The following is a 13093-nucleotide window of genomic DNA, read 5'->3' on the forward strand; positions in this document are numbered from 1 at the left end:
AAGGAAGAAAAACTTGCTCCACTATCAGATTTTCTACTTATTTCAAGTGAAAATCTGCTTGAAAGAAGTAAAAAGTGTCTAAAAACAAGCTGCTTTTTATGTGATGAGTCTTATTTTAAGTAGAATGACATTTGTTTTGAATGGAAATAAGACAAATATTCTTGGTAAGACTTTGAGTTTTTGCAGTGAATGACTTGTAGCTTGAGTGGAGTGGAGGCTCCTTCCACATAGTGGCTGGGAACCAAACCTGCGATCAGCAAAACAGGATGTGAACGTGACTGGACTTGCAGATTCGCTAAATGATGCACTTATCCCTTACATATAGCCTACACATTTAACAAGAAACAAGAAAGACAGTCATCTGAAACAGTTAGAATCAGAGACACAGCGATCCATGACCAAGGTAAAAACTAAACTCAGTGAGTGAAGGGAGTTGTGCTGCAGCGCCTTCCTAGCCAACACTGGTATAGACTGGAGGAACTTGGAGTAGCAGTAGTTCAGCTGAACGGGTCAAAGTGCCTGAGGTCCATTCTAACATATTTGCTACACACAGTGGTAATTTGCCTAAAATGGCCTTAAAGGAGTTCAGAAACGGCCGTTTGTCCTGTTTGTCGGCTCCTTCTACGAGTTTCCACGAGTTGCCACACGAGTTTACCCGAGTAAGGAAAACTAATTTGATTGGTCGTTATTGAGTGGGAGGGACATTCAAAGCTTGGGGCGAGACCGAGCTCGGTGTGTGTGTGTGTGTGTGTGTCTCAGACGTTTGATTGTCATTGATGAGCAACGTGACGTATAATCCGTGCGCCTGCATTATCCAATGGGGAAAAAAAATCCACATTTTTATCCCGGATTAACTGGAAAATAGAATTTAGCACAAAGTTTGGGCTCCATCGTCTGATAGATGAGTTATTACATTAATGTTAAGACCCACAGGGGAATCAAATCCATTTTTCTTTTCTGTACAGCTTTAAAGAGGAACTAAGCAGGATTTCTCCTGTGGCTCTGCTACATTTTTGCCTTCATTAAAAAGCTCTGGAGTAATTGTGATGGTTAACTACATGACTTGTAACTTGTTACCGTGACAACGGAGGCTCTCTGTCAGGGACGTGCACATAACTATAGAGGGGCAGGGGCTCAACATCAGAAAAGGGCAGTGTACAATTTTTTCAGGCCTTAATATCAAAATAAATAAATTAAAATAAATTACAGTTACTATTTAGTCGGTAGAGAAAGCCTGCACGCCTTCAGGACTGCAGTCAACACGCTGGACCAATTTCCCAACTTCCCGAAACAGAGTCATGACTTCTGAACTGGTGGCTAAGGCTAATATGGTATTAGGTGCACATTAACATGGCTTGCAGAAAGAAAAAAAAAGTAGGCTAAGCCTACAGGCTACACACACAAAACCAAGAAATGACTACTGTGACTGCTACTGTGCATATTTACCAACAGCAGCAATATTTACAACAGCAACGTCACAATTACCAGTAACTCAATATCTGGAAACAAATTCAAATAGTCAGTGAAATCAAGCTGAGTGAGTGATTCCTCCTGTTGCTGTTGTTGTTCACTACATTCAGGTGATGTTAGACAGAGGACGGGGTGGGGCTTAACTCTTAACAAGCAGTGAGCTAAACAAACACAAATGGGAACTTTTCTTACAGTAAATATGACTCTTATTAAGCTCATTGAATAAGTGGACGGCGACTTGTCAGAACCGACAAGGAAGTTATGTTGGTGGATTTATAACTCACAAGATTCGACACAAGTCGCTCCACTGTCACGTCTCATATATGTGCGGCACACAGAGTTATCGATGAGGCAGCAGCTTCTCTCTCTCTCTCTCCGGCAGCCCCGCCCCCCCCCCCCCCCCCCCCGCCCACAGAGCGGAGCAGCAGCGGACAACACGCACACCAACGTACATACACAATACCGTGTGTATTACAAGGAGATGCGTACGGTAGATAACCGTGGCATTTTTACAGCGCGGTTGTTTACATCCTCATGCACAACAGGAATGCATTTATTGAAAAGACATAAAAAAGGGCACTTTTTAATACGAGGCAAAAAGGGCAGGGGCTCAAGCACCCTTTGGGCCCTATGTGTGCACGTGCCTGCTCTCTGTCTTCACCTGGCGTCTCACGGCACCGCGACACAAACGCGCTCCGTAACCCGTAATGTTTTGTTCATGACGGTTAAGACGACACAAACACACACGCGGTAACATCGTTAATATTATGTAACGTTTCAATTTAATGATTTTTCACCGGCTTCGTTGTAAACAAATGCACATGGCCGACAGCAACGTAACCAGAACAGCAGAAGAGCGAGCGACTTGCATAGTTCCCCTTTAAAAATCTATAAAAGCCAGCGCCATGCTTTCCTCAAGAGAAGCAACCGACTGTTGTTTAGACTGAGTCTGGACGTTCCAGAGTGGAGGCAGCAGCTCGTCTATAGAGGAAACACCGTAACCCATGACCATGACAGACATCAACACTGCTTCAGTTATTACTCTTCTTCAGAGCACATTGATCATTGATCATTGATCATTGATAAGTGATCGGTGATCGGTGATCGGTGATCGGTGGCGCCTGCAGCCAGACTCTGTTTGACTGAATCTAAACTCAGCTGCTCATTAACTGTAATGAGCTGCGTGTCAGGGGAGAGACAGGAAGCACTCCTCCTCTCTGTCTGTAAACACACACACACACACACACACACACACACACACACACACACACACACACACACACACACACACACACACACACACACACACACACACACACACACACACACACACACACACAGACTCATGTTTAACTGAAATGTTTCATGAACAGCTGATCAGACGCAATCGATGGATAAACGAAGCGAAGGATTCACACTGAGACTGTTGTTGAGTGTGAGACACAACACAGTGAACTGTCAGAACCTCACAGAGTTGTGTGAACGATGGGATACGGAGAGGAATATTATATAATATACTGTAGCTATAGCCTATATAGTATAATGTTTAAAGGAATAGTTCACCCAAAATTGAAATTTCACTCATTATCTACTTCCCGGTTCGTCCAAATTTGACGAAGAGGAGCTTCGAGAAACTTCTGCTACAAACAAGCTTGAAATATAGACTTATTTAATTTTTTTCGGGACAATTTCTCATGTCGGGGCTTCAATACAAGAGGGACATTACATACGAGCAGCATGGAGGTATCTGGATGTTTTTTGGTGTGTCTTTTTGGACGAACAAAAGTGAGCTCCGTTCTCAACCGTCATATGGACATGCAGTGCTGCACGGAGCCCCGCTGTAACTCAGAGAAGCCACGGAGGACTCTGAAACTTCTCCCAGCCCTTAGTCCACATGAGGGGGAGGAGATCATGAGGGACATTTCAATTTTGGGTGAACTATCCCTTTAATATGTAGATCAACAGACCAGTAGGCCAGTGTTTTCCTCCAGTCAGAGCAGCCGGCTGACAGCGGTGTAATCTCCTCCTCGCATTAAAGCAGATATCAGTGGAATGTTTTTGTTAATATAAGTCCTAAATAGTCCTATTTTCCGTCAGCAATCACTTACATGAAGTATTTCAGCCTAAACACGAGTCTCTCCGTCACTCTGCTCTGCTGTAACCCGAGGAGAAAATTTTCCTTGTGGGATACAAGTGTTATCCAATGAGGAGAGAGAACGGCATGAAGGGCTGTGTGTGCAGCCAAGGGATGCGCGTGAATGTGGTGACGTAGCACGAGGACCAATTGATGCCTGACAAGGGCGGGGGCTGCTAACTCATGGTGCGTTCAAAGAAACTCGTACTTTGTGTTTTTCCTTCCTGTGAAGTCGTACCAGTTCGATCTGGTACGAGTTCACGGGTCGGAAGTTACGAGTGGCCGTTATAGGGAACTTTCACAGACAACAGGATGGTAAAAACACGAGCTACGGGTTACCTGGAACGCTACCAAGTCGTAGTTGTGACTTGAAGCTGTAACTTACGGTTTCAAAAGCCTGCCTTGAACGCAGCATTAGCCGAAACGGCCGTGAAGCTGATATCTGCTTTAAACAGGTGGAACAGGAAAATGAAAGTACAGTGAGTCGTTCATTATCACTGATCGACATCCCAAACACAACGAGCTGAAGACGACAGCAGCGACCGTAGTGATGGTCGGTTCAGTCAGTTCAACAGTTCAGTCCGTCACAACAACAGGATTGTCTGACAGTAGAAACTCACTACAGGAGGAAGAACACACTGCAAAAACTAAAATATCTTACCAAGAATATTTGTCTTATTTCTAGTCAAAACAAATCTCATTTCACTTAAAATAAGACTCATCACATAAAAAGCAGCTTGTTTTTAGACACTTTTTACTTCTTTCAAGCAGATTTTCACTTGAAATAAGTAGAAAAACCTGATAGTGGAGCAAGTTTTGCTTTCTTTCTACTTATTTCAAGTGAAAATTAGTTTGAAACAAGTGAAAATGATCTTTAAAAAAGTTAATTTTTAGGTGATGAGTCTTATTTTAATTAGTTTTGACTAGAAATGAGACATTTTGACTGGAAATAAGACAAATATTCTTGGAACGATTTTGAGTTTTTGCAGTGCAGAGAGTAGATAAACTACAGGACAGACTCACTGAGACTCAGAAGGAGAAGACCAGGTGAGCTCTGCTGGTCTGGAGGTCTAGGATCAGGGGCCGTGCATCTGCATCTTTCTGCTACACTTTTTGTCGCGTCTCACTTTCACTTTCAGCAGAGTGACGCTGTGCAACTGCAACTCCTATGAGGGTCAGTGCGTCCACTCGCAAAGCAGCCGCTGATTTTTTTTCTTTCTTCCCACATTCAAATATTAATTTTCACGTCCGTTGACAGCCCTAATATTATATATGGTGATCATAATGATGATGAGAAAAGAAAATGCATTATTAGCCAAATTTGTAGCCTATTATAGCAGGATTCGAACCTAGACTGACAACAGGTTTAGTTTACTAGGAGAGCTGCCCTATCACGTGAGCTATAACTACTAACAGATGTGTGTGTCTAGCTCACCCACCAACTTTTAAAAAATGTTTTTGGCTCACATCAGCATGACTGCATCGCAGCGGTCGCAGTTACCTCGGTCCGACCGTTGTGACGCCTATATTGGACAGTCCGTCACCGTCACTACTCCCGTTTTATAGCGAAAATGAAAAAACACAGACAAAAAGGCACTTTGGGCATCAGTGGGCAAAGGGGCAGGTGCTCCAGCACACCCCAGTCCTCCATTGTCTCCAAAACATTTGCCTGGCTGCAGCCATTTCCGATTCTTTGTGAATAGGTCTTACTGAGTTAGGAGTCCTCACCAGGACTTTTAAGCTCTCCCAGACTTAGGAGCTACTTTTAGGCCTAAAATACTTTGTGAATTACTCTTATTTAAAAAAAAAACTAGGAGTCCTAAATTTCAGACTGACACGCCCACTTTTTTTTAGGAGTTGCTCTTAAATTCGTCCCTTAGGAGCTACTTTTAACCCAAAGACTCTTTGTGAATACGGCCGCAGGTCTGAGTCTCTGTGAGTCTGTCTTGTAGTTTATCTACTCTCTGCACTGCAAAAACTCTACATCTTTCCAAGAATATTTGTCTTATTTCTTGTCAAAATGTCTCATTTCTAGTCAAAACTAATCTCTTTCCACTTAAAACGAGACTCATCACCTAAAAATGAACTTGTTTTTATATCATTTTCACTTGTTTAAGACAAATTTTCACTTGAAATAAGTAGAAAAATCTGCCAGTGAAAGCAAGTTTTTTGTGCTTGTAATAAGAAAGAAAAACTTACTACTTATTTCAAGTGAAAATCTGCTTGAAAGAAGTAAAAAGTGTCTAAAAACAAGCTGCTTCTAATGTGATGAGTCTGATTTTAAGTAGAATTAGATTTGTTTTGACTAGAAATAAGACAAATATTCTTGGTAGGATTTTTGAGACTCATCACCTAAAAATTAACTTTTTTAAAGATCATTTTCACTTGTTTCAAACTAATTTTCAGTTGAAATAAGTAAGGTAACTAAGACTCTTTGTGAATACGGGGCCTGGTCTAGGATCGGTTCAGTCTCAGCTCAATGTTTAACCGACAGTCTCTCCTCCAGAGGTTGAAGTCCCACCTGAGTTTCACATTAACCTGAGATCAGCTGTTCCTGTCCAACGCCGTGCAGACCTGAGACCTGAGACCTGAGACCTGAACCTTAACTCGCTGCCATCCCGAGTCCAGCAGCAGTTCGTCACAAACATCAAAAGCAGCGTGAGGTCAGGAGGACTTACTTACCCATAATGCCTCTGGGTTTCACCGTCTAACCTCTAAAGTCCATCAGAGCCGAGTCGGGACGTTTCTGTTTCTGCAGCGACTGAACTGAAACTAGAGCTGCTGTCGCCTGTCAGATGATCTGTGCTGTAGCCCCGCCCCCCCACAGACACACACACACACACACACACACACACACACACACACACACACACACACACACACACACACACACACACACACACACACACACACACACACACACACACACACACACACACACACACACACACACACACACACACACATCCTTGTAAATCTATCTTTGTGAGGACATGTCATTGACATAATGTATTCCCTAGCCCCTTACCCTAACCTTAACTATCCAAAACAAATGCCTAAACTTAACCATCACTCTAAACCTAATTTAAACCTAATTATAACCTAAACTTAACCATTACTCTAAACCTAATTTAAACCTAATTATAACCTAAACTTAACCATCACTCTAAACCTAATTTAAACCTAATTATAACCTAAACTTAACCATTACTCTAAACCTAATTTAAACCTAATTATAACCTAAACTTAACCATTACTCTAAACCTCATTTAAACCTAATTATAACCTAAACTTAACCATTACTCTAAACCTAATTATAACCTAATTATAACCTAAACTTAACCATTACTCTAAACCTAATTTAAACCTAATTATAACCTAAACTTAACCATCACTCTAAACCTAATTTAAACCTAATTATAACCTAAACTTAACCATTACTCTAAACCTCATTTAAACCTAATTATAACCTAAACTTAACCATTACTCTAAACCTAATTTAAACCTAATTATAACCTAAACTTAACCATCACTCTAAACCTAATTTAAACCTAATTATAACCTAAACTTAACCATTACTCTAAACCTAATTTAAACCTAATTATAACCTAAACTTAACCATTACTCTAAACCTAATTTAAACCTAATTATAACCTAAACTTAACCATTACTCTAAACCTAATTTAAACCTAATTATAACCTAAACTTAACCATTACTCTAAACCTAATTTAAACCTAATTATAACCTAAACTTAACCACTTAACCAAAAGTGAGGACCGGACAAAATGTCCTCAGTCTGTTGGTTAAAAACCAGTCGTTCTGGTCCTCACAACGTAGCATGTACAAGAACACACACACACACACACACACACACACACACACACACACACACACACACACACACACACACACACACACACACACACACACACACACACACACACACACACACACACACACACACACACACACACACACACGCCCAGTATCAGTTACCATCAGGTCCTCAGGGAGCTGCTGCTTGTTCAGGAAACATTTTACAACAAACTGCTCATAAACAGTGGATGTGGTGCGTTCACTGACTGACTCCGGTGGTGCGTTCACTGACTCCAGAAGACTCAGGACAAACACACACACTGAGACCAGTAAGATCCTCAAGACCAGCCGGTCCTAGAGAGAAGACCCGGTCAGGATGGACCAGACTGAGAACAACAACTTCTCCACGTGGCGGCTTCAAGAAAACTCAAACTCTTACCAAGAATATTTGTCTTATTTCTAGTCAAAACTAATCTCATTCTACTTAAAATAAGACTCATCACATTAAAAAGCAGCTTGTTTTTAGACACTTTTTACTTCTTTAAGCAGATTTTCACTTGAAATAAGTAGAAAAATCTGATGCAGCAAGTTTTTCTTTCTTATTACAAGCACAAAAAACTAGCTTTCACTTATTTCAAGTGAAAATGATCTAAAAACAAGTTAATTTTTAGGTGATGAGTCTTATTTTAAGTGGAAAGAGTTTAGTTTTGACTAGAAATGAGACATTTTAACAAGAAATAAGACAAATATTCTTGGAAAAGATTTTGAGTTTTTGCAGTGTAGTCTGTGTTTTGGACCATTCAAAAGTGAACTCTATCCGCCGCCATTATACACTGCAAAAACTCAAATATCTTACCAAGAATATTTGTCTTATTTCTAGTCAAAACAAATCTCATTCTACTTAAAATCAGACTCATCACATTAAAAGCAGCTTGTTTTTAGACACTTTTTACTTCTTTCAAGCTGATTTTCACTTGAAATAAGTAGAAAAATCTGATAGTGGAGCAAGTTTTTCTTTCTTATTACAAACACAAAAAACTTGCTTTGACTGGCAGATTTTTCTACTTATTTCAAGTGAAAATTAGTTTGAAACAAGTGAAAATGATCTAAAAACAAGTTAATTTTTAGGTGACGAGTCTCGTTTTAAGTGGAAAGAGTTTAGTTTTGACTAGAAATAAGACAAATATTCTTGGAAAGACTTTGAGTTTTTGCAGTGAATGAAACCCTAACCCACCTCTCTGAAGACGGTCTAGAAATAGCAATAGAGGATCTTTGCTCTCAGTGGTCAGATATTGATCAGATATTGATCAGTGGTCAGACAGTGAGCTGCTGTGTTGATGTAGTAAAGTTGGTAACCAGACGACAGTGGCAAAGAGAATACCTGAGGGATAGTTAACGAGTAGGCCTAGTTGTTAAACGGTTTAAAGACACGACGCAAAGAGAAACTTTGGAATATAATGCTGCAGTGGAAGGTTCATGTTGATGCTCCGTGTGCAAAAACTATGATAAGAAAACAGCCTGAGACTGTTTGGAGTGAGGACTGTGATCATGACGTCACTTTATAACACTGTACTGGGAAGTCTGATGAGTTGGGTTATGGGATGGAAGCGTGGTTCAGACCCCTCACAGTTCAATCTGTATCTAAGATGGAAAAGCAGGTGAAGGCAGCGATGAAGGTGACGGGAAAAGACAATGATCCGTACCTACGTTCCATATTTATTCCATACAGATCTGTTGTCAACCAGGCTCACAGGATTTAAAAGACCCATCTCATATTTCTCATATTCTGTTTATGTACATACAGTATATTCTGACGTGCTGCCTTCAGGGACATATGGCAATCCATTTTAACATTTAAAAGCCAGACTGGATGTGTGTTGTAGATATCTGTAATTCAGTTTTGCCTCATCAAAAAGAACATTTCAGATATCTGCAACTACATTCTTCCTATCCACAATTGTCATTTCAGATCCACAACTACGTTCTTCCTTCACTGTAACATTCATGTGTATGGGGTTTGTCATTACAGATATCTACAGTTCAGTTGCAGATATCCACTATGTGAATTACAGATATCTGGGACTGAATTACCACTAGTACTAATTCCAGTTACAGATATCTACAATTTGATTCTGACTAGTCATAATTCCAGGTCAAGATATCTTTAATTCACCTCAATTACAGATATCTACATGTCCCTGTTCAGATATCTGTAATTAAGTTTTAACTAGGAGAAATGAGGTTGTAGATATCTGTAACTGGAATTAGTACTAGTGGTAATTCAGTTACAGATATCTGTGATTTACATAGTGGATATCTGTAACTGAATTGTAGATATCTGTAGAACTGCTCAAACTGCTCAACTTTAATTTACTTTACTGTATTAGTTGATCTAGTCTGGACAGTGCATATTAATGAACAGTGAGTGCTAGAGTACCCAGAGTAAATACACTGCTGCTAAATTACACCCGTAGTCCCTAAAACAACACAACAATTAATATAACACCAAAGCCTCCTTTTCCTTTTAGTAAGGTCACTCTTATTTTATTTTTTTTAAATGTAATTTGAACCCTTATTTTACCTGCTTGTCCAGTTTATTGTTTTTTATGTTCAGGTGTTTGGTTTTTATCTCTGTTTTATGTTGTCCTGTTTAATTCTGTTCCAGTTCTATATTTCCTGTTAGATTTTATCCCTTCAGACACGTCAGCTTTTATTGAACCGGACTGACACACACACACACACACACACACACACACACACACACACACACACACACACACACACACACACACACACACACACATGGTGGCGATCACAAGATGCAGTAACCCTGGAAGTGTAATAGTTATTGACTGTGAGTTTAGTTCCAGTGGACTGAAGGTGAAGTTCTGGACGACTCAACGTCGCCCCCTGCTGTTTCTCTACAGAACCTCTTCTCACTCCAGTCTCTGTGTGTGTGTGTGTGTGTGTGTGTGTGTGTGTGTGTGTGTGTGTGTGTGTGTGTGTGTGTCAAAGGTCAAAGGTCGACCAGGAAACACTCTCCCTCTGTCAATCATTCATGAAGCTTCAGCTCCTGATGACATCATCATCACTGTCAGTGTCTGTCACAGCTGTTGTTGTTTTTACCTCCGTTCCTCCTCCTATCTATCTATCTATCTATCTATCTATCTATCGTTCTATCGTTCTATCTATCGTTCTATCGTTCTATCTATCTATCTATCTATCTATCTATCTATCTATCTATCTATCTATCTATCTATCTATCTATCATCTATCTATCTATCTATCTATCTATCTATCTATCTATCTATCTATCTATCTATCTATCTATCTATCTATCTATCTATATGTAAGAGTGGAGTACCTGTTTGTTTGTACAAGCCATTCTCAATAAAGTTCATTGAGGGAAAAAAAACAGCTCTTGTTGTCTCTGTTTTACACACACACACACACACACACACACACATGAGAGGACTGAGGCTCAGTTCCAGACCAGTCGGACCAGCCCCCCCCCCCCCCCCCCCCCCCCCCCCCCCTCCCCCCCAGGTGTCAGGTGACTGTACTTCCGGCCTCGTCCAGCAGGCGGCGCTGCAGCGTCGTCCTGTCCCAGCTTCCTGTCTGACCCTGAACACAACACATCCTGCTGACCTCATCACATCCTGCTGTGACATCACCACAGCTGACCGTGGAATAAAACCACCACACACACAGTAACACACACACACACACACACACACACACACACACACACACACACACACACACACACACACACACACACACACACACACACACACACACACACACACACACACACACACACACACACACACACACTCACATCTTCTCACTGCTTCACACGTTAGTATTCTATCAAAAGGTCCAACAGGTTGTCTTCAAGCTCTTCATCACAACAACATACACACCACACACACAGCACTACCACTACATTATAAAGGTAACTAATTACCAGGGAAAGTAACTATTGCATGACCTTTATATTTATATACAGCTCTGGAAAAAATGAAGAGAAAGTGGACTCTTATTTTTTCCCGAAACAAACAAGAGAGCACTTTCACTAAAATGTTTGTTAAAAGCATCTCTACATGTGTGACAGTCATTCTTTTCTTTTCTTTTTTAAACACCAAACACAAACACAACTCATTCTCCTTAATGAGACACTGATTAGGTCATCACCTGATGAGGTCATCACCTGAACCACATCTGGTTTTATAGGAAGATTATTAATAAAAACCACTGCTGGGATTAAACATCGACATTATCCCACTAAAACTGGTTTATAAACTCTTCCTGAGTTAAAATATTCTTGCTGTGTTGTTTAGGAATAAATATGAACATGTTTTCTTTGCATTATTATTATTATTATTATTATTCAAGGTCTGAAAAGACTTGATATTTTTGTTATTTAGACTAGTTTAGTCATTAGCCAATAAAAGCTCTAAATGACAAGATTTTTATTTCAATTTTGGTAGAAATGTTGTCGGTAGTTGATAGAATAAAACCTGCCCGGGGCTGCCCAATGCGGAGTTCGAGGACTGTACATGGGGTGCCTGTGTGGCAAGGTGAAGAGGGCCCGGGCGGGGATTGAACCCACACCTCCCGGGTAAGAGTCATGCGCGCTTGCCACTTGGCCAAAGGGACATCGTCTTGGCCAAGTGGCCAGGGCACATGATCAATTGGGGATCACTTAGTGACAGGAACCTCAACTGTCACACCTGCTTAAAGGACAATTCCAGGTGAATTCACCTCAGGCTGTATGTTCCTAACATTTTAGGTCTAACAGAAGGAATCTGAAGATGTTCAGTTTAATGTCTCCTCCTGTTTTGTGGTAGTTGTGTCTGTCCCCGCGTCGCCACGGCAGCGATGGATGGGAGCGGATTGAAGTTCTGCTGCTTAGGCTGTTTCCATCCCTCAAAGCCACAGACAGCGTCAGATGGAGACTCAAACATGCAGCCAGAAGTTTATTTACTTCAACAAGCCGACATGTTTGTAAAACTAGATCTAATTCAAAGTCTGGCGGAGTCGAGACCCAAGTTGACGCTCGGTGTGTTCAGGTGCAGTGGGAAGCTCCCGTTTGTGTCAGAAACACAGGAATATCAACTCTGGACTAGCTTGAAGTGTAAATTTTTTTCCACAGACAGCGTCAGGTGGCGACTCAAACATGCACCCAGAAGTTTATTTACTTGAAGCAAGTCCAGAGTTGATATTCCTGTGTTTCTGACACAAACGGGAGCTTCCCACTGCACCTGAACACACCGAGCGTCAACTTGGGTCTCGACTCCGCCAGACTTTGAATTAGATCTAGTTTTACAAACATGTCGGCTTGTTGAAGTAAATAAACTTCTGGCTGCATGTTTGAGTCTCCATCTGACGCTGTCTGTGGCTTTGAGGGATGGAAACAGCCTAAGCAGCAGAACTTCAATCTGCTCCCATTCATCGTTGCCGTGGCGACGCGGGGACAGACACAACTACCACAAAACAGGAGGAGACATTAAACTGAAAACCTTCAGATTCCTTCTGTTAGACCTAAAATGTTAGGAGCATACAGCCTGAGGTGAATTTGCCCGGAATTGTCCTTTAACCTCTTGCACTACTCAACAACCCCTGTTTCATTTACACTTTAATGAACTTGTCTCACTGAGGCCATGTTC

The 13093-nt window shown here is 41.0% G+C and overlaps 1 protein-coding gene across 4 annotated transcripts in view; it reads right to left on the reverse strand.

The window, feature by feature from the left end:
* Positions 1-13093, reverse strand: part of arhgap27l (Rho GTPase activating protein 27, like) — a 166126-nt gene that overhangs the window by 41372 nt on the left and 111661 nt on the right. The window lies entirely within an intron of this gene.

Source organism: Trachurus trachurus, assembly GCF_905171665.1.
Source record: "Trachurus trachurus genome assembly, chromosome: 8".
NCBI lineage: Eukaryota > Metazoa > Chordata > Actinopteri > Carangiformes > Carangidae > Trachurus > Trachurus trachurus.